The following is a 25,124-nucleotide window of genomic DNA, read 5'->3' on the forward strand; positions in this document are numbered from 1 at the left end:
ATAGAAAGAATATTATACTTGACTGCTGCCCTTCTGCTGCAGCAGTCCTTTATCAGTATAGGGACTGAGGTACAGTCTGCTAATCATTCACAACCTACTAGTTCCACAAAGGTCCTTATAAGGACTGGTAAGGTATAGGGTACTACAGTACATAGGGTTGAGTGAGGTACAGTCTGCTATTCCTTAAGGACTGGTATAGGTCCACAATACATAGGGTTGAGGTGCACTACTGCTGACTGCTGCCCTTCTGCTGCAGTAGTCCTTTATTAGTAAAGGGACTGAGGTACAGTCTGCTAATCATTCACAACCTACTAGTTCCACAAAGGTCCTTATCAGGACTGGTAAGGTCTAGGGTACTACAGTACATAGGGTTGAGTGAGGTACAGTCTGCTATTTATTGTGGACCTATACCAGTCCTTAATATATAGGGTTGAGGTGCACTACTGCTGACTGCTGCCCTATACTGCAGCAGTCCTTTATCAGTATAGGGACTGAGGTACAGTCTGCTAATCATTTACAACCTACTTGTTCCACAAAGGTCCTTATAAGGACTGGTAAGGTCTAGGGTACTACAGTACATAGGGTTGAGTGAGGTAAGGTCTGCTATTCCTTAAGGACTGGTATAGGTCCACAATACAGCAGTCCTTTATCAGTATAGGGACTGAGAGTTTTGTCACAGGGTCATTTAAAAAATGACAGGCAGAGGAAGAGGCAGGCCCTTCCGCAGGGGTGGTAGGGGTAGGGCAGGAGCAACAGGCTTGAGCCAAAGTGGGAAGTTGCAGAAGGTGCGTTTAATTACTTTAAAGGATGCACCAGACTTGGTTGAGTGGCTCACTCAGCCTTACTCTTCTTCACCCTCCTCATCCTCTCGATCGGCACCCTCTTCTTCACTCTCTGCTATGTGCACCCCCAAAGACACTACCACCAACAACACCACCACCACCACATACCTTCCGCTTGAGTCACAGGAATTATTTTCCGATCCATATCAAGACATTTCTGATGCGCAGCCACTCTTGGTATTGGATCAGGAAGAGGAGGTAGCAACAACCGCCACTCAGCAGTCTGACGACAGTACCCAGATCAGCCCAAGGAGGAGGTTGGTCCCCGCTGTTGCTGCCTACTCCGAGATCTCTACTTATAGTGGTGGGGAAGGTGATGTCGATGATGACGTGTCTAGTGATGTCACGTGGGTGCCCACAAGAGAGGAAGAGGAGGGGAGTTAAGAGGGAGATATGGACCAGCAGATAGGGAGGAGAAGCAGGAATAACTTACATTGCACAGGAGGGACAAAGCAGACTGCTAATGTATCAGGAGCGAGTCATCGACCATGTACGGTCACATCTGGCGCTCCCAGGACACCGGCACACGGCTCCGCAGTGTTGGCTTTTTTTAACGTGTCCGCTGCTGACAATAGCGTTGCCATCTGCAATCTTTGCAGTCATTGCATTAGTCGTGGTAAGCCCAACACTCACCTAGGGATGACCGCCTTAAGAAGGCACATGAGCAGCCATCACCGAGCCCAGTGGGAGCGACAGAACACACAAAGCAACACTTCAGGCTCTCAGCATCCAGCCTCGTCTTCTACTTCTCCTTCTCCTCTCTCCTCACAATTGCCCTCCACTCCACCTTCCATCACGCCAAGCTCACGTTTTTCTGCAAAAAGGCAGGCTTCTGTGGGCCTAATGTTCGAGCGTAAAAAAATGATGACGCCGGATAACCCTCTTGCCCAACGGTTGACGGCTGGCTTGTCAGAACTCATAGCCTGCCAACTACTGCCATATAAACTGGTGGACTCGGAGGCCTTTCGAAAATTTGTGGCCATTGGAACATAACAATGGAAGGTCCCAGGAAGGAAGTATTTCTCAGAGAAGGGCATCCCAGAGCTATATGGCCATGTTCAGCGGCAAGTGAATGTATCTCTGGCACACAGTGTCGGTGCCAAGATACATCTGACCACAGACACGTGGTCTAGCAAACACGGGCAGGGAAGGTATATCACTTTTACTGCCCACTGGGTGAACCTTCTGATGGCCGTCAAGCATGTAACCCGTGGCACCCGTGTAGATTTGGTTTTACCGCCAGGGATTGCATGCAGGCCTGGCTCCTCTTCTCCTCCTCCTCCTCCTCCTACTCCATCCTCCTCCCTCTCCTCCTCGGCTGACTCCTCCTTTTCCGCTGCTAGCGTCTCTTCCGCTGCGCCGCCCAAGCTCCCCAGAACCTATTCGACATGCCAGGTGAGACGTTGCCATGCCGTGCTGCGTCTGTTGTGCCTGGAAGCCAAGAGCCACACTGGCCCGGCACTCCTTTCAGCTTTGCGTTCACAGGCAGATCAGTGGCTAACACCGCTCAATTTGACAGTTGGTAAAGTGGTGTGTGACAACGGTGCCAATCTGCTTAGCGCATTGAAACAGGGCAAAACGTCTTAAACTTAGTCGTGCAGCGATTCGTTGTCAAATACCCTGGGTTCCAGGACATCTTGCGGCAGGCAAGGAAAATCTCGGCCCATTTCAGAAGATCTTACACGGCCATGGCTCACCTTGCTGACATTCAGCGGCGACACAATCTGCCGGTCAGACGTCTTATTTGCGATTGCCCGACGCGATGGAACTCAACCTTCTATATGCTTGATAGGCTGCTCCAGCAGAAACGTGCAGTTAACGTCTACCTGTATGAACTCTGCGGTAGAACAGGTTCTGGGGAGCTGTTTTTTTTTTCACCGCGCCAGTGGCTGCTCATGCGCGACGCATGCAGACTTCTGCACCCATTTGAGGAGATCACCAAACTGGTCAGTCGCAGCCATGGCGCCATCAGTGACATGGTACCTTATGCCTTCTTTATGGAGCGTGCATTACGTCGTGTCATTGATCAAGCTGTGGAGGAGCAGGAGCGGGAAGATGAGGAAGTCGCAATGCTGGATGAATTCCCAGGGGGGGCTACTCTATCTGAGACAAGTGAACAACAGGAGTCTGAAGAGGTGTCAGAGGAGGATGGTGCCGGGGCGGATGAGGAGGAGCAAGAAGAGCATGCTTTAAACCTTTCTGGGATCCCTGTTGTTGTGCCTGGATGGGGAGAGGAGAATGAAGAGGACGACATTATCCTGGATGATAAACAGGAGCCAGGCCACCACACAGCTTCCAGTTTAGTGCAAATGGGGGCCTTCATGCTCCAGTGTTTTAATAGGGACCCCCGTATAAAAAGCATAAGGGTCAAGGACCAGTACTGGGTGGCAACATACTTAGACCCCCGGTACAAACACAAAATGGCGGAAATGTTACCGCCGTCACAGAGGGCTGTCAGAATGGAGCACTTCCAGGCCTTGCTTCGAGAAATGCTGCATTCTGCTTTTGCGTGCGCTGGCAGAGGAGCAATTCCCACTCCCAGAGAAGGAGTTTTGGGTACCAATCCAACAGCGCCTGCAAGAAGAGGCCGGTTTGAAGATGTGTTGGTGACTTCGGATATGAGGTCATTCTTTCAGCCGACCCATCGACAGGTGTCATCCGGATCCAGCATCAGGGAACGCCTAGACCGCCAGGTGTCCGATTACATTGGGTTGATGGCCGATGTGGACGCTCTGAGGAGTGATGAACCCCTGGACTACTGGGTGGGCAGGCTTGACCTCTGGCCAGAGCTTGCCCAATTTGCAATGGAACTGTTGGCTTGCCCCTCGTCCAGTGTCCTGTCCGAAAGGACGTTCAGCGCAGCAGGGGGGATCGTGACCGATAAGCGTACTCGCCTAGCTCACGACAGTGTTAACTACCTCACATTTCTAAAAATGAATGAGGCATGGATCACGGAGGAATTCAACACATGTGACCAGTAGACCATGTATATGTCTATAAACGATTTTTTTAATCGAGCACACAGACCTTCTTTCTTAATTTGGCTCACTTCCTTGTCCAAAAAAAACGTACTATATGCCCATACCGCTCAAGAGGTTGAGCGGTGTCATATTTCTACTGGGGCTGCTTATTATGAGGGGCTCCCACCATCCCTGTGCTGACTTCCTCCTGGGGCTGCTTATTATGAGGGGCTCCCACCATCCCTGTGCTGTGCTGACTTCCTCCTGGGGCTGTACATCTGCTGTGCATATTATGAGGGGCTCCCACCATCCCTGTGCTATGCTCATTATGAGGGGCTCCCACCATCCCTGTGCTGTGCTGACTTCCTCCTGGGGCTGCTTATTATGAGGGGCTCTCACCATCCCTGTGCTGTGCTGACTTCCTCCTGGGGCTGTACCTCTGCTGTGCATATTATGAGGGGCTCCCACCATCCCTGTGCTATGCTCATTATGAGGGGCTCCCACCATCCCTGTGCTATGCTGACTTCCTCCTGGGGCTGCTTACGGTGCAGGTGTCAGTGCTGTATATCACGGTGCTGGTGTCAGTGCTGTATATCACGGTGCTGGTGTCAGTGCTGTATATCACGCTGCTGATGTCAGTGCTCTCTATCACGGTGCTGGTGTCAGTGCTGTATATCATGGTGCTGGTGTGAGTGCTTTATGTCACGCTGCTGATGTCAGTGCTCTCTATCACGGTGCTGGTGTCAGTGCTGTATATCACGGTGCTGGTGTCAGTGCTTTATGTCACACTGCTGATGTCAGTGCTCTCTATCACGGTGCTGGTGTCAGTGCTGTATATCACGGTGCTGGTGTGAGTGCTTTATGTCACGCTGCTGATGTCAGTGCTCTCTATCACGGTGCTGGTGTCAGTGCTGTATATCACGGTGCTGGTGTCAGTGCTTTATGTCACGTTGCTGATGTCAGTGCTCTCTATCACGGTGCTGGTGTCAGTGCTGTATATCACGCTGCTGATGTCAGTGCTCTCTATCACGGTGCTGGTGTCAGATGACTCTATCATGGTGCAGGTGTCATTGCTGTATGTCACGCTGCTGGGGATCATCTCCTGCACCCTCTTCTTTGCCTACCCTGACCTTCCCTCTCCTCCATTGCCTTCATGCGCTCCCTAGTCCTGAATTGTCACAACAATTTCACATATAAAAAAAGAATGCTTGTAGTTGTCGATCCCAGGTTCACCTCATACATGTGTTGTGTCATTGGCCATGTGGTGGGACTATGTTTGCACAGCTAGTAATTATTTTGTGGCTGCAAATTTGACCTGTAGGTTTGCAAAGTTCGCATCCCATTGAAGTCAATGGGGCCCGCCACGAACGTTACAGTTTGGGAACTATCGGCCGCGTTTGCGGTCCGCGTTCGCGAAACGTCCCGTCGGAAGTTCGTCCATCACTAACCAAAAAATCTTGGTCAGAGGAAACAGTAGTTGAAAAAGGTTCCCTGTGTAGGGAGTAGGGACGAGTTCGGTGTTCAGGTCAAACATATGTTCGGCGAATTTTGAACGTTATGGGCCGTTCGCGCCATATTTGAGTGGCGCTTACGGCCCACAATGCACTGCGCCATCGCAGGGCATTGCTGGCTGATGATTGGTCAGGCATGCACTGTGACCCCGCATGCTTGGCCAAATACAGCACCGGCAGCGAGGAGAGCCAGGATGCCTGTGGCCAATTATAGCTCAGGGAGTTTAGTACCACATTATATTAGGCCACCAGCGCGGCGGCCTTTTGTAGTGTGTTGCGGCGTTCAGTGAGAGAGTAGGATAGGCAGGGACAGTGTCATCTTTTCTTGTGAACCTAGCGCAGTTACAGTGGGTGTATTGTGCCACCTGCACCGTATACACCCAAAGCTACCCCTAATTGCTGATGTTGTTCTGTTCCTATACCACAGGCAGCTGCAGCAGTTACAGTGGGGGTATTGGGCCTCCTGCACCGTATACACCTGAAGATACCCCCAGTTGCTGGTGTTGTTCTGTTTCTATACCACAGGCATCTGCTGCAGTTACAGTGGGTATATTGGGCCTCCTGCCAGGGCCGGACTGGCCTACCTGGATACCGGGAGATTTCCCAGTAGGCCGCCTGCCCTGGGGCCGTTTTTGGTTACGGCAGCATTGGGGCTTGCTACTGTGCTGGCTGGCTCTGTGTTTGGCGGCCGCGCTGTGACACGGGCCTGCCCCCCCCAGACCAGCTCATGTGATAGTAGAGAGAATCAACGTTCCGCCTATCACACAATATCGCCCGTACAGCCCGCCCTGTGTGCCTGGATAGGAGGATCAGCAGGGGGCTGCATATAGAGAAGATGAGCTTTCTATATTCCTCCATGCAGACGCTGAATGCTTGCAGGAGGGAGAGGAGGAGATTCAAGCATTCAGCGGCTGTATGGAGAAATATAGAAAGCTAATTTCCTCTATATGCAGCCCCCCTGCTGATCCTGCAACTTCTTTAAACTGATTTAGCGGTTGCCAAGAACGCGGTGACGTAATTTCGTTATGATGGGACTACATTCAGGCTAGTAGCCAATAGCTTTGATGTAGGAATTTGATCTGAGCATGCGTGGCACTTGGTCCGATCAAAATTCGCTACACATGATCGGATTAGGTCCGACCGGCCCAGTTGGTCGGGAAATATTTCCAACATGTTGGAAAATTGGGTCCGACGGAGATTCGGACGGAATCAGTCCGATGCATACCACACACAGTCGGATTATCTGACGACACGGTCCGATAAGACGCATTCCGACGGATTCTCCGACCGTGTGTAGGCGGCATTAGAGTTGGTGTATTGTGCCTCCTACACAGTATACACCTGAAGCTCCCCCAATTGCTGGTGTTCTGTTCCTATATCACAGGTAGCTGCAGCAGTTACAGTGGGTGTATTGGGCTTCCTGCACTGTATACACCTGTAGCTAACCCCAATTACTAGTGTTGTTCTGTTCCTATACCACAGGCAGCTGCAGCAGTTAAAGTCGGTGCATTGTGCCTCCTGAACAGTATACATCTGAAGCTACCCCCAATTGCTGATGTTGTTCCGTTTCTATACCACAGGCATCTGGAGCAGTTACAGATGGTGTATTGTGCCACAGGCACAGTATAAACCTGAAGCTACCCCCAATTGCTGGTGTTGTTCCGTTTCTATACCACATGCACCTGGAGCAGTAAAAGTCTGTGTATTGTACCACCTGCACAGTATACACCTGAAGCTACCCCTAATTGCTGGTGTTCTGTTTCTATACCACAGGCATCTGGAGCAGTTACAGTCGGTGTATTGGGCCTCCTGCACAGTATACACCTTAAGCTACCCCCAATTGCTGGTGTTGTTCCGTTTCTATACCACAGGCATCTGGAGCAGTTACAGTCGGTGTATTGTGCCACCTGCACAGTATACACCTGAAGCTACCCCTATTTGCTGGGGTTGTACCGTTTCTATACCACAGGCATCTGGAGCAGTTACAGTTGGTGTATTTGGGCCTCCTGCACAGCATACACCTGAAGCTACCCCCAGTTGCTGGTGTTCTCATCTCCCTGCAGGCTTTAGAATGTCTGGAAGGCCAACAAGGAGAGGCAGACAGTCACGAGCCAATAAAAGAGGGCAAGCAGGCTCTGTGTCTAAAGGCAACAGTGCTGGTCGTGGATGCGGTGCATCGTCATCAGCACGTGGCCATGGGACACGCTTGTCCTTATTTTCGGCAGCTGGACGTGTTGAGCCACAACATACTGAAGACTTGGTAGAGTGGATGACCAAACCCTTCTCATCCTCCTCATCCTCTCTCACCCAGGCCCAGGGTACTCGTAAAGCAGCTGCCAACGCATCCTCTTACATCATCTCAATGTCATCAGTCACTCCTTCCCCAGACCCACCATGTCCTCCTGAGCATACTGCCAGGTTTGCTCCAGTGATGAAGAGGGAGGGGATGATGAGGTCACTGACTCCACATGGGTGCCTGATAGGAGAGAGGAGGAGGAGGCACATCTCCAAGGAGGCAGGATGCCCTCCGGGGGCCAGCTTAAGGGCAGCACACTGACTAAATCATACCACAGAGCTCCGCCTGTGCAGGGCGCTGCCTCTGCGTGTTATTCCAAAAGTTCTTTGGTGTGAGCCTTTTTTGAGACAAGTGCATCAGATCGCACCTCTGCTATTTTCAACATATGTCTCAAGCGTATCTCGCTTGGGCACCACATGCTTGACCAGACATATGTTGACCTGCCATGCAGCTCGTTGGCAAGTGTACCTTAAAGACCCACACCAAAGAACAAAGTGGACCTCTCCTTGCTCCTCATCAGCTGGGATCTCCAACCCCACTATACCTTCAGTCCTCTCTGAAACCTGCACTGAGAGGAATGAAGGTGTAGAATTAGGTGTGTCACAGCCAAGTACTTGCGGGCACTCTGCTAGCAGTACACTGGCGTCCGATTGTAGCAGGCAAATTTCCCTGCCCCAGCTGCTGGACCGTTGAAAGAAGTTCACTCCCAGCCATCCACATACTCAGCGGTTGAATGCTAGCTTGGCTAAATTGCTAGCATTTCAACTGCTGCCTTTTCAGTTGGTAGACTCGGCCCCCTTCCGTGAGTTTGTGCAATGTGTAATTCCTCAGTGGCAGGTTCCCAAACACCACTTTTTCTCACGGAAGGAGATTTCGGCTCTCTAACGGCATGTGGAAGGCAATGACCATGCCACGCTGGACAGGGCGGTCAGCGGTAAGGTGCTTATTACCGACTGACTCATGGTCCAGCAGGCATGGACAGGGACATTAGTTATCTTTCACAGTGCATTGGGTCACTCTTCTTGGCAGCTGAGAAGGATGCAGGACAAGGTGCAGTAGTGTTGGAGATCCGACACCACGCTTCCAAAATGCTACTACTGGTTGTGACACACCTCTCTCCTCCACCCCTCCTCTTCTTCTTCCTCCATGGCCTCTTCCTGTGCTTTGTCCTCGGAACCAGCGGTGCTCCGTAGGCATTCAAGGGGCTACGCAAGTACGCAGGAAAAAAGATGCAATGCCGTGCTTGCGCTGGTATGTTTGGGGGACAGGAGCCAAACCTGGGCCGATATTTTGTCAGCTCTGCAGGGGCAGGCCGAGAGGTGGTTGATACCATGCCAGCTTAACCCAGGAATGGTGGTTTGCGACAATGGCACCAACCTCCTCTCCGCCCTCCGACAGGGACAACTGACCCATGTGCCCTGTGTGGCTCACGTCCTTAACCTGGTGGTGCAGCGGTTCTTGGCCAGGTACCCAGGCTTACAGGATGTCCTGAGGCAGGTTAGGAAAGTCTGTGTGCATTTCCGCCAATCATATAAGGCCAGTGCTCGGCTGGCTGAGCTCCAAAAGGAGTTGAACCTGCCCAAGAACCGCCTTATATGTGACATGCCCACCAGGTGGAACTCAAAGTTGGCCATGCTGCAGCGGCTCCACATGCAGCAGAGGGCCATCAATGAGTACCTGTGTGACTACGGCATCAGGACAGGTTCAGGGGAGCTTGTTTTTTTTTCACCACGCCAGTGGGGCATGATCAGGGATGCATGCACTGTCCTGTCACTATTTGAGGAGGCCACGAGGATGGTGAGCAGTGACAGTGCATGCATCAGTGACACTGTACCTCTTATCCACCTGTTGGAGCATACGCTGTGTGGAATAATGGACAGGGCACTTGAGGCAGAACAGAGGCAGGAAGAGGATGACTTCCTTGCCTCTTAAGGCCCCCTTTATCCAGACAGTGTTCCTGCTGTCCCACAAATCACACAGGAAGAGGACAAGGAGGAGGAGGAGGAGGATTGTGTCCACATGGAGGTGGAACCTGGCACTCAGCATCACCAGTCTTTTAGGGATGATTTACAGTCCCAAGAAACCCTTGGACTTGTACATGGCTGCGGATCATGTCATCCTTAGTGACCCAGAGGACTCCGGACCGAATGCCTCAGCTAACCTACGCTGCATGGCCTCCCTGATCCTGCAAAGCCTGTGGAAGGATCCTCGTATTCAGCGGATCAAGGAGAGGGATCATTACTGGCTGGAAACTCTCCTTGATCCACGGTACAAGGGTAAGGTTGTGGACCTAATTCTGCCATTGCAGAGGGAGCAGAGGATGAGACATCACCAGGAGGCCTTGCAGAAAGATCTGTGCAATGCATATACTGGGAGAGACTGGGAGGTTGCAAACTCCTGGTCCTGTACAATGTTTTGCTGAGGCTTCGGTCAGTCACAGGAGGAGCGGTGGAGAAGGTGGCCGTCTGACCAATGCGTTCAGACAATTTTTTAGTCCACAGCCCCAAGGTATGATCGGTTCCAGCAACCATCACCAGCGTCTGATTTACATGGTGCAGGAATACCTAGGGGCAAGGTCAGACTTGGACACCTTTCCCATCGAAAATCCTCTGGCTTACTGGGTCTTGAAGATGGATCACTGGTCAGAGCTTGCACAGTATGCAATTGAGCTACTGGCCTGTCCTGCATTCAGCGTTATTTCGGAAAGCACATTCAGTGCTGCTGGAGGCTTTGTAAGCGATCACAGGGTGCGCCTGTCCACCGACTGGGTTGATCGACTGACCATCATAAAGATGAATCAGTCTTGGATCACCGCCAGCTACCAAGCACCTGAAGCTGATGTAACCGAATAATTTTTTTTAAAATTACACATCCCTTCAAGACTGCCTATGCTGATGCTGAGTGACTATCCTGTTATGTTGACTGACTATCCTCTTCCTCCTCAATGATCCTGCTGATAGCTTGGAAGAATATTTTTGGTACAGAACATTTGGGTTCTGTTTAACAGGGGCATGTAATAAAAATTTTGATGCAATGCTTTGCAGCAGGGCTCATTCCTGCACTCCAACTAGAGTATCTGGGAGAGTTTGCAGTGTCGTGGCACCAGCACCAGTGCCTAAGGCCCAGTTTTTCAGCCCCTGTTCAGGAGGGGCATGTAATTACAATTTTTGATGCAATGCTTTGCAGCAGGGCTCATTCCTGCTCTCTAACTAGAATTTCTGTGAGGTGTTGCAGTGTTGTGACACCAGTGCCTAAGGCCCAATGTTTCTGCCCCTGATTAACAGGGACATGTAATTACAATTTTTGATGCAATACTTTGCAGCAGGGCTCATTCCTGCTCTCTAACTAGAATTTCTGTGAGGTGTTGCAGTGTTGTGACACCAGTGCCTAAGGCCCAATGTTTCTGCCCCTGATTAACAGGGACATGTAATTAAAATTTTTGATGCAATACTTTGCAGCAGGGCTCATTCCTGCTCTCTAACTAGAATTTCTGTGAGGTGTTGCAGTGTTGTGACACCAGTGCCTAAGGCCCAATGTTTCTGCTCCTAATTAACAGGGACATGTAATTACAATTTTTGATATAATATTTCACAGCAGGGCCCATTCCTGCGCCCACCGAGAGTAACACTGAGAACTTACAGTGTTGTGGCACCAGCACCACCACCACAACCACCAAAGACCCAATTTTTCTACCACTGTTCAACAATGGCATGTAATTACAATTCTTGATATAATAGTTCACAGCAGGGCGCTCCAGCACCCACCAAGAGTCACTGAGGGCTTACAGTGTTAACTTGTGGCAACACCAACACCTTAGGGGTAAATTTCTATAGAGCATATAGGGCAGGCCCCTACTTTCAAAAATCCAACTTGCAAACGTCTCCTACTTGCAAACGGAAGGAGACAACAGGAAGTGAGATGAAAAAATACGGATGGCCAAAAAAATTATACAGGGGTGATAACCCTTCCCTATGTTTTCCATAAAGCTTAAAAATAGATTTTTTTGACTGGAGCTACACTTAAAAAATGTACCACTTCAAAATTACAAACAGTTTCGACTTAACACAACAAACCTACACAGTCCCTGTCTTGTTTGCACCGCCTGTATACTGCTGTTCAGAGTATATAGGGCCTGGGGACCCCATGCCTTTCTTTTTTTTTATTTGGGTACGGGGTTCCCCTTAATAGCCGTAGAAGACCCAAAGGGGCTGGTAATGGGCAGGATGGCCACCCATTTCTCACTGATTTTCATCCATATTGCCGAAACCAGACATTAGATTAAAACCACAAGCAGTTTTAAATGAATTTTTTTCTGTTAAATGTCATTTTGTGCAGGGACTGTTTTAACCACTACAGATCCGCGCTATTGCCAAATGACGGCATCAGCGCGGACCTACATTTCCGGGACGACGTCTATTGACGTCGTCCCGGATACGAGCGGCCTGCGCACCCCCTGAGGGGCGCGCGCGGCGCGCTCTGTGATCGGCGAGTCCGTGAGACTCGCCTGATCACCGATCCGTGCAAGGGGTCGATCCCGACCCCTTATCACGTGATCAGCTGTCAGCCAATGACAGCTGATCATGTGATAGAACGGAGCCGGTAATCGGCTATTATTCCTCCTCGCGCTGACAGCGCGAGGAGAGAAAAAAAAAGCCGATCACCGGCGGCCGTGATCGGGACATCAGTCCCGATCACGGCCAGCAATACAGCTGACCACCTGCCCCCTGCCAGTGCCCACCTGCCCACCGCCGTGCCATCCTGAATAAAAGTAAGTGCCCCCCATCAGTGCCCATAGTGCCCACAGTGCCACCTACAGTGCCACCCACAATGCCACCCACAGTGCCATCCAGCAGTGCCACCAACAGTGCCACCCACAGTGCCCACAATCTGCCTCAAAGGTGCTGCGACCCAGTGCCGCCCATCAGTGCCCAGCAGTGCCGCCCATCAGTGCCCAGCAGTGCCGCCCATCAGTGCCCAGCAGTGCCACCTATCAGAGCCACCTATCAGTGCCACCTATCAGTGCCCATCAGTCCCATCTATCAGTGGTACCTATCAGTGCCCATCCGTGCCACCCATCCGTGCCACCCATCCATGCCATCTTATCTGTGCCCATCTTTGCCCATCAGTGCCGCCTTATCTGTGCCCATCGGTGCCGCCTTATCTGTGCCTATTAGTGCCGCCTTAACTATGCCTATCAGTGCCCACCAGTGCAGCCCATCAGTGCCCACCAATGCAGCCCATCAGTGCCCACCAATGCAGCCCATCAGTGCCCACCAATGCAGCCATCAGTGCCGCCTAATCAGCGCACTTCAATGAAGGAGAAAAATGACCCGTTTGCAAAATTTTATAACAAACTATTAAAACATGATTTTTTATTTTTTATTTTTTTGCATCTTTTTTTGTTTGTTTAGCAAAAAATAAAACTCCGAGCTGTAACTAAATACCACCAAAAGAAAGCTCTATTTGTGGGAAAAAAAATGATAAAAATTTCATTTGGGTACAGTGTTGTATGCCCGCGCAATTGTCATTCAAAGTGCATCAGCGCTGAAAGCTGAAAATTGGTCTGGGACTGAGGGGGGTTTAAGTGCCCAGTAAGCAAGTGGTTAAACACAGGAAACATGTGCCACTTCACAGGCATACTATAGTCACGTAGCCCCCCCCCCCCCCCCCGGCACGATATTTAAAGGAATATTTCGCTTTTATTTTTCACTTTAAGCGTCATTAAAATCAGTGCTCCCGAAAAAATGGCTGTTTAAAAAAATATATATTTGCATTGATCCATGTCCCCTGGGGCAGGAGCCGGGTCCCCAAACCCTTTTTAGGACAATAACTTGCATATTATCCATTAAAATTAGCACTTTTGATTTTGAACGTTCGAGTCCCATAGACTTTAATGGGGTTCTAGAGTTCGTATGAATTTTTGGTCCATTCGAAGGTTCTGGTGCGAACCGAACCGGTGGTGTTTGGCTCATCCCTAGTAGGGAGTGGACCCATGTGAAGTGGAGTAGAGAAACCCTCACCAGAACGCCCAGGTGGGGGCAAGCATTAGTGTCACAACATGAGTTACCTTTACCAAGATTGCCCAAAGCCACTGAATGAGGAAAATATAAGAATATTGCAAAGTAGTTGATTCTGTTGTGTGTTTTTTGTGCAGAGCATGTCCTTTCTAAAGTGTGCATGCGTCAATGACGTCAGCGCAAGCGTATATTGTAAATATCTCCTAAACTGTGCAGGTTTAGGAGATATTTCCAGCACCTACAGGTAATCCTTCATATAGGCTTACCTGTAGGTAAAAGTGGTTGTACAGGGTTTACAGCCACTTTAAGAGAGTCATGATGAGACTGTCTTAATCCCTATGTTCTGTGACTTTGTAATTTATTGCCCTGGTGCCATCTATAGGCTTTACCTTCCTGGAAGGCCACCTTGTCCCTCTAGAATTTCTTTTCTTGCCTCATTAATGTCTCATGAGTGACTTGATCAAGATGACTTTTGATCCTGTCCTTGTGTACCTTATAGTCACTTGAATGTTTATAATTTGGTATAGTTATATTCATACATTTTTTATTAAATAAATGGAAAACCACTTAAAAATATTGTGCACTCCAATCCAGTGCACCAGAATTATTTCACTTTAAATACTATATTGTCCCGTTTAGATAAAGATTTGACATCACATTCATGAAAAAGGAAAAACCTCACTTCTGCTTCTGGTAGTATGCACGATGACGGAAGAGGAAGTGAGCTGTTTTTCGTGAATGCAATGCCAACCTATTTTGTTTATTAATTATTCTTTAGAAACCCTGTTTAAAGTATATGTGAACCCAAAAGCAAACATTTTATATATTGCAGCTTACCAATCTCTAAAGTGGTATTTAAATTAAATCAAAAACTGGGTTCATTGTTCCTCTATAGAGTGTAGCCACCCTACTGTATGTGAAAATAGGAAGGAAAAAAAGCATTCAAAAAAGAAAACGAATACAGCGCCACATTTATGCTGAAATATATTACATTTTGTATTAGGGTTTAGATATATTTTAATTTACCTATTTGTGATATGTTTTATAAACATATAAAATGTACATACCGTTAAGAATAAAGAAACTACCAAGAGATAATCTTACACAATTCCATCAGTGTCACGATTAGTAGCTCCCTACATACATTATTCTTTCTATAACCCTTTAAACCCCTCCCATCCCCCCATCCTCCCCCCCACATTTCCTCCTAGTGCCTTATCTTTCTTTTTACTGTGCCTTATTTTTTGTGAAATTAGTAAACAATAAATATATTACCATTATCCTACTTTCCCTCACATAGGTTACTTTGTCACTCTTCTAATCTATTCTCCCTTCCTTATATCATCCCCTCAGTGTTTAATTCTCTCTTACCATGTGCTCATTGATACCCTTTATGGTGGACAACCCATTTTATCTAACCATGGTGTGCACAACTTTAACCACTTGCTTACTGGGCACTTAAACACCCTTCCTGCCCAGACCAATTTTCAGCTTTCGGTGCTCTCACACTTTGAATGACAATTACTCAGTCATGCAACACTGTACCCAAATAAATTTTTTGTCCTTTTTTTCCCACAAATAGAGCTTTCTTTTGGTGGTATTTGATCACCTCTGGGGTTTTTATTTTTTGCGCTATAAATGAAAAAAGACCGAAAATTTAAAAAAAAAACACATATTTCTTTGTTTCTGTGACAGAATTATGCAAATTATAAATTTTTCTTCATAAATTTTGGCCACAATTTATACTGCTACATACTGCTGCACATATTAGAGAGTCTACAAGCTGTGGTGCGAATCGCACAAAATTGATCACATCTGATGTACTGGTGGCCTATCTCGCTTCTTGTGACCCGAACAAGTCAGGAAAGTACAAATACCACCCAAATGACCCCTTTTTGGAAAGTAGACATTCCAAGGTATTTAGTAAGAGGCATAGTGAGCTTTTTGATGTTGTCATTTTTTTCCCACAATTCTTTGCAAAATTACGATTTTTCATTTTTTTTCTCCACAAAATTGTCATTGTAATAGGTTATTTCTCTCACATGGCATGTTTATACCACAAATGACACCCCCAAAAAATTCTGCTACTCCTCCTGAGTATTACAATACCACATGTGTGGGACTTTTTCACAGCCTGGCCACATAGAGAGGCCCAACATGCAAGTAGCGCCATCATGTGTTCTAGGAACATAAATTACACATCTAACTTGTTGACTATTTATTACACTTTTGAAGCACCAGGACAATGACACGTGACACTGATGACAGATGGCACTGATACATGGCAATGATGACACTTATACGTGGCACTGATGACACGTGGCACTGATGACAGATGGCCCTAATATGTGGCACTGATGACAGATGGCACTAATATGTGGCACTGATGACAGATGGCACTAATATGTGGCACTGATGACACGTGGCACTAATAAGTGGCACTGAAGACACGTGGCACTAATACGTGACACTGATGACAGATGGCACTAATACGTGGCACTAATACGTGCCACCGATGACAGATGGCACTAATACATGGCACCGATGACGCGTGACACTGATGACAGATGGCACTGATAAGTGGCATTGATGACACGTGACACTGACAACAGATGGCACGTGACACTGACAGGTGGCACTGATGACAAATGGCACTGATACATGGCACTGATGACAGATGGCACTAATACGTGGCACTGATGACAGATGGCACTATGTGGCACTGATGACACGTGGCACTGATGACAGATGGCACTTATACGTGGCACTGATGACAGATGGCACTGGGGACAAATGGCACTGGGGGCAGGTGGCACTGGGGGCAGGTAGCACTGGGGACAGGTGGCACTGGGGGCAGGTAGCACTGGGGTGGATGGCACTGGGGTGGATGGCACTGGGGCGGATGGCACTGCTGGAGGAGGATGGCACTGCTGGGGGAGGATGGCACTGCTGGGGGAGGATGGCACTTTTTTTTTTACTATTTTTTTTTTATCAACTCAGAGCAGAACGGCTGCCGCTGCAGCCGTTCATCTCTCCCCTCTCACACTCTGTCTGTGTGAGGAGGGAGAGCGGCGCTGAGAGATGATCTCATATGTTTACATATGAGATCATCTCCCATTGGACACGCCGATCGTGCTGTAAACGGCCGCTGTGATTGGCCGTTTACAGCGATCTGTGTTTGCCTGTCCCCGGGGGACACGGTGAACACACAACTTCCGCGATGCGCGCCCGCGGCGGCGCGCATTGTGGAAGTAAACATTAGGACGTCCAGGGTGGGCCTCCCGGACGCAAGCGCCCGCTCTACGGCCGTCATTCGGCTATAGGGTGGGCGCGAGGTGGTTAAAAAAACACCAAAGTTCCTTCTTCTAGTGTATACCACTTTTTCCCTCTATACAGTATCATCCATCACCTTTATCCATTCTTCACACGTGGGGGATCTTACCGATTGCCAGTTCTGGGCTATTAACTTTCGTGCCTGAAATAGGCCCCTTATCACTGCTATTTTAACTTTTTCCGATATCTTCCTGTCTTCTATTTTTCCCAATAAGCATATCTCCTCCCCCGGTTTAAGCATGGTCCCAAAAGTATTGTTAATAACTTCCACTATTCCTGTCCAGTACCTGAATAATTTTGGGCACTTCCACATCATATGTATCAAATCCCCAGTTTCTTGACACCTTGGAAATTTAGCGTCCACTCTATAACCAAATCCAAAAAGTTTTATCGGGGTATAATAAGCCCTATGTAAAAAAAATAGCTGGGACATTTTTTGTGCAGGGGACGCTGAAACCAGGGCACTACCTTCTAATATCTTTCTCCACTGTGCTTCTGTTATCTTTACTCCAAGATCCTCTTCCCACCTTTTTTTATTTCTAACCAATCCGTCCCTAGTAATAAATTTACTGCAGAGCTGTGCATATATCTTAGATATCAATCCCTTAGATGACTCCCTATTCACCACTTTTTGAATAAGAGGGGTTTTACACCATACTACCATTTGATTTCTAAAATGTGTTTGTAGGGCATGACTTATCTGAAGGCATCAGAAAAATGAGTGGTTAGGAACACCATACTCCCTCCTCAACTCCTCAAAAGACTTCAACCTGCTCCCCTCATATAGTTGGGCCAATCTTACCACACCGCACTTTTCCCATACACCTACTTTACCTATAGGTGTCAGGTCTGGAAAGTGCTTATTATCCCACAGTGGGGTATATTCTGTTGGTCCTACGTATCCCATTCCTTTTTTTACTGCCTGCCAGACCTTTGTAATTAATCCTAATGTAGGGCATTCAGAAAGGAATGAGTCAGCTTCCAGAGCTTCCACCAGTTTAACATGCTTAGCTCCCTGCAACAGTATCGGCTCCTTTTTATTCCTATCCTCACCCCTGTCCCAACCCCTCAAATGCAGTAGTTGAGCAGCCAGAAAATAGCAGCGGGGGTGTGGGACTGCTGCTCCCCCCTCTTTTATTGGTAACTGCAGTGTCTGTAGGCCTATATGAGGTTGTCTCTTCTGCCATATTAGTTCCCTAAATAAAGTTTCAATCTTTTTGAACCATTCCATTCTTATCCAAACTGGGGCGTTGTGTAAATAATACAACAACTGGGGCATCCAGACCATTTTAATTAAATTAATTCTGCCAGCTACTGACAAAGGTAGATGTTTCCAAATGTCCCGTTTCTGACTAAATCTAAACAGGAGGGGAGAAAGATTATCTTTTATATATTGGTTTGGGTCCCTTGTTAGCCATATTCCCAAGTATTTCATTCGATCTACCACCCGCAGTTGAACAACTGCAGGCGGCAGAGAGCTTATTGGGTCTACCGTCAGCAATGCAGACTTCTCCCAATTAATTACCAACCCTGATATCCATCCAAAGTTTTCCACTATATTCATGGCCGTCACTAAGGATACATCTATATCCCCAAGAAAGAACAGGATATCATCTGCGTATAATGCAATCCTGTCTTCACCTGCTTCTCTTTTAAATCCCTGTATCAAGTTCTATCGGGTCAGAGTACATGTTGTTAATTTTTATTTTTGCTCTAGGGGTCCTATAAAGTGCTTTTACCCAACCTATAAAGGTGGGTCCAAACCCAAACATCTCCAGAGCCCGCCATAGATACCCCCCCTCCAAGCTATCAAAAGCTTTAGCGGCATCTAGAGATACTATGGCCCGTGACCCCATGTTTAGCGTCGGAATCTTTAAGTTTAAATACAACCTCCTGATGTTAACACTGGTGGCCCTATTCGCTATAAACCCAGATTGATCTGGGTGTATACGTTTTTGGATATGTCTATTCACCCTTGCTGCCAATACTTTTGCAAGTATTTTCACATCAGAGCACAACAATGATATTAGCCTATATGATGCAGTGTCCTTAGGGTCTTTCCCTTCTTTTGGCAGCACTATTATGGTGGCTTCTGACATTGAAATAGGCAGCCCCCCTCTTGATGCCACATCCTCCAGTACCTTCAATAGTTCTGGGATAAGCACCTCCCCATACCGTCTATAAATTTCTACTGGAAGACCATCTGGTCCTGGAGACTTCTGATTGGCCATCCTGGCCACAGCGCACTGTACTTCCTCCAGGGTTATGGGGCTCTCTAGTTCTTCTTTCACTTGTTCTGACAGTGTTGGCATTTCTATCCCTTCAAAAAATCGATCCCATTCCCCCCTCTCCTCTTTCTGTCTAGATTTATATAGCTTTGAATAATACTGCCTAAATGAGTCCAGAATTTCAGAGGTCCGAGAGGAGATCTCCTCCCCCCCCCCCGGCAGCCTAATCGCCGCGATCCCTGATGGGGAGTTGTTGGTTTTAATCAGCCTAGCAAGTACGGCCTACACTCTCCCCATCAGCGAACTCCGCTTGTCTCTGAAACAGGCGCTTATTCTCCACCTTTCTCATAACAACATTTCTATATCTCTGCTGGTTTCTAAGCCATTTCTCCTGTTTTTCAGGGGTTGGGTCTTCCACATATTGTTTTTCAGCCTCCACCACTTCCTCTCTGATACTCTCTTCCCATTTCCTAAAATTTCTCTTAATCTCTGCCACCTGTTGTATTATTAACCCTCTAAGGAATGCCTTTAGGGTGTCCCATACCACCCCTATTGGTGCTGCCCCCTCATTTAAAGTTACAAACTCTTTTAATTTTTCATTTACCTCGGTTGGTCCCCCCATCAACTCTAACCAGAATGGACTTATTTCCCATTCTCTTTGAACATTTTTGTCCTCAGCTTGAACCGTTAAAATGAAAGGTGAGTGGTCTGACACTCCCCTTGGGGAATAGACTATGTCTTCTACTATCCCTAGTGCCTCCCTATTTCCAAACGCCATATCTATTCTTGATAGTGTTTTATATGACCTGGAGAAGCACGAATACTGCTGCAAAGTTGGATTCTGGGTTCTCCAAATATCACACATATCTAATTCTTCCATAAATTGGGCCAAACGGCTCTCCAGAGCCTTGTCTGATTGAGCCCCAGGCGGAAACCTATCTTTTCCTCTATTGAGAACCTCATTAAAATCCCCCATCGCAAAGACTGGTATACCCTCTTTATCTTCCAGAAATTCTGCCAACCTAAATAATACATCCATTTTAAAGGGTGGTGGGATATAAATGTTTACCAGAATATAGGGCTTATTTTCTATTTGACAGTGTAGAAACACATAGTGTCCCTCCGTGTCTATTATAACTTTCTGAGGAACAAAGCGCATCCCGGTTCTAACCATTATGCTTACCCCCCCTTGCATATGAGGAGTAAACCGAATGGTATTGGAACCGGAATTGCTTGCTGTAGAGTCCCCCATAGTGTCTTTTGTCAAATGTGTCTCCTGTAGACATAATAAATCCGCTCAGTTTTTCTCCATAATTGAAAAGACAGCCATTTTCTTAACTGGGTTCCCAAGCTGCCCGATATTTCAGGAGGCTATATTCAAACTACTAAATTGTGTCAACAGAGGTTCTATTATGTTCCTGGCCTACCAGACTATAGCCACCAGAACTTGGGAGGCAACCCATTTCCATTAATAACAAATTATGTTTGCTTAAGACCCTTTCTCCAAAAAACTGAACATCTTGCACCCATAAATAACCAAAGAGTTGAATTATTATACCAATCCCATTTCGTAATGCATAAGAAAAAACTCTTTTTACCCTATTCATGTGACAATCCTGTGTACTGATTTTAATGTGGTTAAAGTACCTTCCCTGCTCCCCACCCTCTACCCCCATTACCCACTCCCCCCCATCCCCCCCATTCCATTGCCTACCTTGGCTCCCCCCAAAGGTTTCATGCGTGACCTTTCTCCAAATTAACCCCTCATCCAACTCCTTAGACCACCCCCAGTGTATTACATACCATTCTTAAATTATACTTGTTCTTCCCACCCCCCCCCCCCCCCCCACAAATACAACCAAAACAACAACTTGGCAGGCACATTGCCTGCCCCATACATTATAATATCCACACATATATGTCTTCTCCCTCCCCCCTCCCCATTAGATTAAACCTAAAGTCCAATAATATCATTTCTGGAGTTCTTCATCCTGTAGATTCTTCTTATTGTCCTCAAGCCATCTTGTCGCCTCAGCTACTCTATCAAAAATTTGTGTCCCTCCCAATGCCCTTATCCTCATACGGGCTGGGTACAGTAGAGCATACATGATTTTCTGCTTCTGCAGAGAGCGTTTGATCCCTGTAAACTCTGCTCTGCGTTTTTGTAGCATTGGGGAGTAGTCTGAATAAAATAAGATCCTGACACTTTTGAAAAAAAAATTCTCCTTCTCCCTGGCTTTTCTCAGAAGAATTTCTTTATCCTTATAATTAAAAAAATTTAAGAGCATTGACCGGGGGTGTCCATCAGTTAATGGAGCTCTAGCTGGAACTCTATGAGCTCTCTCTATAGCGAACAGAGGCGAAAAACTGGTCTCCCCAAACTCCTCTTTAATCCATTTCTCCAGAAACTCCACAGGGTGAGGTCCTTCACTTCCCTCAGGTAGTCCCACCACCCGAACATTGCTCCTACATGCCCTATTTTCTATTTCATCCAATTTTAAAGTCTGGAGAGACATTTGTTCTCGTATTAGTCTAATTTCCTGTTTGAGAGGAACACAGTCATCTTCCATTGAACTCAATCTTTCCTCTAGGGCCGTAGTCCTTTGCGTGGTTTTCTGCAATTTTTGACCAAGCGAAAGTAATTCCTCCTTAATTCCCCCAATTTGTTCACATAAACCGTTCAATGAGCTCTTGCATTCATTAATGGCGGTAAATAAATCCTTTAGTGACGGTTCCTCTTGTTCTACTACAGGGGTATGAGAGTTAGGTTCAACCATAGGCTCTGAGCTCCCATCTACTGTCTTATTATTGCCTGCCATTTTTGTCCCCGTTAGTGACAAACTTTTCTGGCCCTGCACTTTGCCTTGTCTCTTTCTGTCTTGAGCTAATTGAGCTTTTAGTGTTGGCTGTTGCTGAGGCCCTTTATTAGGGGAATTTTCCGGGGTATGGGCAAACCTTTCAAGTTTAGCTGCTGTGGCCGCTGCCGTCTGGCCTCCCCTTTCCTTCTCTTTTACTGGACGTGCTGTTTGTGCCTTTTCCTGATGTGACTGCTCTTCTCCCCTCTTTCTGGTCATATTGCTTACACTTAGTAAATGGGTGCTGAACCAGCACCACTTCTCCAGTGAGGGGCAGAGCAAAAAAAACAGATAGGGGAGGGGTATTATGCAATCGGCTGCACTCCCTGCGACTTTTTTTCTCTCTTTTCCCCAGTACAAAAATGCGACAGTTACGCAAAAAATAGTTCAATATTGTCAATTAACAGCGTACCTGTATATTTTCCAAACTGTAACCATCCAGGAGGGGGAAAAAAACAAACAAAAAAACAAAAAAATAAATAAATAAAAGGTTTTTTTTTCCCCTCTGCGATTTACTGCTTATACTAATCCTGCCAGATTTTCAGGAGCTTCAAATACCCCAATGAGTATCCACTTGCAATTATATCTATTTTGTTATAGTCCTGAAGTGGGCAAGGTTTTCCAAACCAGGTGTATTTACACCACCTTCCCCTAATATTTCCATCAGCTTATTTTAAAGAGTAAATCAATGTAGAACAATCTGTGATAACAGTTACAGGCAGATTAAACTTTTTCCCACAGCTCCTGCTCATCAATTCCTCTACAGCTTGATATTTTTCTTTCTTAAATACAAAAGACACTCACCAGTCCGATTGTGCCCAGTTTGTACCTCTCTCATATCCCCTGTATTCAGCCCATGAGACCACCAGGCACCCTATAGATCTAAAAGTCTGGATAGTATAGCCACAATTTAAGCAAGAATTCACTTAGGATATCAGCACACAACACACTGTAGATAGTTGTCCCCGCTAGGGATATGCAAGATAAGTACGCAGCGATGTGGGGAAAAAATAAATAAATATATGTTTTCCTTTTTTGCCTCTGCGCTTACCCGCACTGTTATGGCTTATAAGGCTTCTATATCATGCCCCGGGCATAGCCAGACACAGGGTCTCAAAGTATCCTACTTCAATCTAAGATAAATTCTTCAGGTGGAAGCAGTTCAGGCATCTGGGGGTCTCTGGGTGTGAGTGATGTACACACACATGTATTTAAATGTGAAAAAAGTCCCTCAGAGGGTTTCCTCAGATTATACAGCTATACGCTTATGTAATTCATTAGGATGGTACCAAAACACAGATAAAACTGCAAAAAATACTTAGGTTAATCCTCGCTGTTCTGGTGTGAAACTGTCCCATAGCCCAGCTCTCTTTCAGTCTCCCACACCTATTATAGAGCTGGTTCTGTATTTTATTTATTTATTTATTTTTTTCCACATCAGAAATCCTATGCTAGAGACTCAATCACCTTGCAGCTCATTTATATCTCAGCATGGTTACTCATCATCGTGGCTTATAATTATTATTTTCACTATTCTTTATTAATTTTTCCATCAAAAGTTACAAACCTTCCTAAAATACAGCTACACGTCAACAGCCTAATTTTATTACTTATCCTTTACCCACCTTACCCCTACCCTCCCTTCCGTCTCCCCCTCCCTCCCCACCTCCTCCTTCCCCCCTCACGCACAAGGACACAGAGACAGCAGTACACCACCACTATAACACCTACAGTTTATCTCTCTCTACTCATTCCTTCTAATCTATAGGGTATCCCAACTCAGTTATCCATGGCCTCCATATTTCTTTCCACTCTCTAAGATTCCCTCTCCTTACATATAATGTCTTCTCTTTCCATATTAGTTCATTAATGCTTTGGGTCCATTCTCCTACCAGAGGGGCCCTCTCAGCTTGCCATCTTTGCGCAATCAATCTACGCGCTTGATATAAACATCGTACCACTGCCGCCGTAGTATTTTTTCGTTCTCTCTGCTCTTGCCTACATCCCAGCACACACAGGATCGGGTCCATTACCAATTCTAGCTTAAAGATCTTATTAATACTCTCCACCACTTCTCTCCAATACCGAAATAGCTTCGGGCAGCGCCACACCATGTGCACAAGGTCTCCCTGTCCCCGACATCTAGGGCAGCTGTCATCTAATCTCCTACCAAACAAACATAATCTTTTAGGCGTGTAATAAGCCCTATGCACCAGCATCAGTTGTGAGATCTTTTGTGAAGGGGAGACCGATGTCACCGGCCCCAGCTCCATTATTCTCCTCCACTGCATATCTGATATTTCCCCTATATCCTCTTCCCACTTCCTCTTCAAATTCGGGTGATCAATTTCCTGGTTGGGATTCATACCTAGCTGCTTATATATTCCTGAGATACACCCATTTGCCCTATCTGTTGTAAGTAGCTTCCAAAGTAAAGGTGTTTTATTCCACTGAGGCGTATTTACCCCAAACTGAGCTGCTACAGCGTGTCTCACCTGCAGGTAACTAAAAAATGATTGTTGTGGTATATCATAGATCTTTTTTAAATCCAAAAATGTCCTTAAGACCCCGCCGTCATAGAGTGGATCAATTTGGTTATACCCTTCCTTTCCCACGATTTAACCTTGCCTATTATAAATATTTCCGGTAAATTTTTGTTATCCCAAAGAGGAGTGAGTTCTGTTAGCCCTGTATAGCCCATTTTTAGTTTCACCGCTTTCCATATCTTACCTAACATTTTAGTTACCGAGTTACTGTACTGAAAGGAATCTGCCTCCAGGACCTCCGCTATAAGCTCATGTGGGGCTCCTATCATTCTGATCCCTCCTTTTAAATTTCTTCCCTGCTCCGAGTCACAACCCGCCAGGTGCTGCACCTGCGCCGCCAGGTAGTAATTCCTAGGGTGTGGCACCGCCAGGCCTCCTCTATCTATTGGCAACTGCAGCGTCTGAAGTCGTATCCGGGCCGTGCCTTTCCTCCAAATAAGCTCCCGGAAGAGGGTCTCCAATTTCTTAAACCATTTTTTACATATCCATACCGGTGCATTATGTAAAACGTATAACAGCTATGGCATCCAAATCAT

The 25,124-nt window shown here is 46.9% G+C and overlaps 1 protein-coding gene across 5 annotated transcripts in view; it reads left to right on the forward strand.

Annotated features, from left to right (window-relative positions):
• The window catches only part of LOC143943334 (matrix metalloproteinase-18-like), a 1,003,345-nt gene that overhangs the window by 39,365 nt on the left and 938,856 nt on the right, over positions 1-25,124 (forward strand). The window lies entirely within an intron of this gene.

The sequence above is a fragment of the Lithobates pipiens genome, unplaced genomic scaffold, assembly GCF_037356315.1.
Source record: "Lithobates pipiens isolate NorthernLeopardFrog02 unplaced genomic scaffold, aLitPip1_a1.2 Scaffold_30, whole genome shotgun sequence".
NCBI classification, from domain to species: domain Eukaryota; kingdom Metazoa; phylum Chordata; class Amphibia; order Anura; family Ranidae; genus Lithobates; species Lithobates pipiens.